This window comes from Lissotriton vulgaris, chromosome 8 (genome assembly GCF_964263255.1).
Source record: "Lissotriton vulgaris chromosome 8, aLisVul1.2, whole genome shotgun sequence".
Lineage (NCBI taxonomy): Eukaryota > Metazoa > Chordata > Amphibia > Caudata > Salamandridae > Lissotriton > Lissotriton vulgaris.
In genome coordinates, this window is record NC_141696.1 from 152,369,161 (window position 1) to 152,370,185 (window position 1,025).

Genomic DNA, 1,025 nt, shown 5'->3' on the forward strand with positions numbered 1-1,025 from the left:
ACAGAGTGAGTGATCGACAGGTAGGCCTAGAAGAGGAGACTAGAAGTGAAGGCGACATACTTTTCCCTGCTTTTGACCTCCCACCCATCCCAAACTGACCACAAACATACCATCTATGCAACGTTGGTATGCAGAAATTCACGCCTCAGCCAGTGAGGGTGAGTCCCAGGCAAGGGGCTAGAGAGCAAAAGACTGCATGTGCTCAGACGTTCCCTGCTAGGGACAGTTGATCTGAAACAAGGTCTGCTCTCTTGTATCCAGCAAGGATCTAGAAATCCTGCATGAATCTGCAAGGCACATTGACAGCATACATTTGCATAATCTTCCCCACCTTCTGCCTTCCTACTTCCTGTGCAGTAGTTATTTGTGTAGAGTGAGAGGTTGCAGACAACGTAATTTTGTGAGTAGGATACAGGACCCTAAATAGCTGGTAAGAGGTATGAGGTATTCTAAAAGCATAAAAATTGTACACCTGTGAAATGAAATGCTTTCACATGTGATCTTCTGTGTTTATTGTCCTGTGCATAAAGTTGCACCTTGTGTTTGAAGGTTTAAATTATTTCAGGCTTGCACGGAGGCAGAAATTTCTGAGTGACTTTTATACAGTTCTTAAGACTCTTCACTGTCAGGATGGCCGAGTGGTCTAAGGCACTGTGTTTAGGCCGCAGTCTCCTCTGGAGGTGTGGGTTCGAATCCCACTTCTGACATGACTTTTGGAGATATAATCTCCTACTTCAGGTTAACATCTGATGGAAGTTGCATCTGTTGGTATTCACCTGGGACGTGATTCCGTCCTCATCTAGTCAAGAGAGCTGGGGTTTCTCATATATTTTGGTTGTATAAAGTCTTGCTGACAAAGTGCAGTCCTTACTATATGAGCATAGGACCCATGTAAGAGCTCATCTGGAAGAGTCATGCTCTTGTATGCCCTGGCCAGACAGGCCATGCAAATATGGAAGAATGCCTAGCATCTGGTAGACAGTTGGACTCCAGCACACTTACGGCAATTTCCTCAGGGCTGTGAT

The 1,025-nt window shown here is 45.3% G+C and overlaps 1 non-coding gene across 1 annotated transcript; it reads left to right on the forward strand.

Moving 5' to 3' along the window:
• The first annotated feature begins 624 nt into the window (after positions 1-624).
• Positions 625-707, forward strand: TRNAL-UAG (transfer RNA leucine (anticodon UAG)). Its single transcript has one exon. It is a non-coding gene; the product is annotated as a tRNA-Leu (tRNA).
• The last annotated feature ends 318 nt before the right edge of the window (positions 708-1,025 follow it).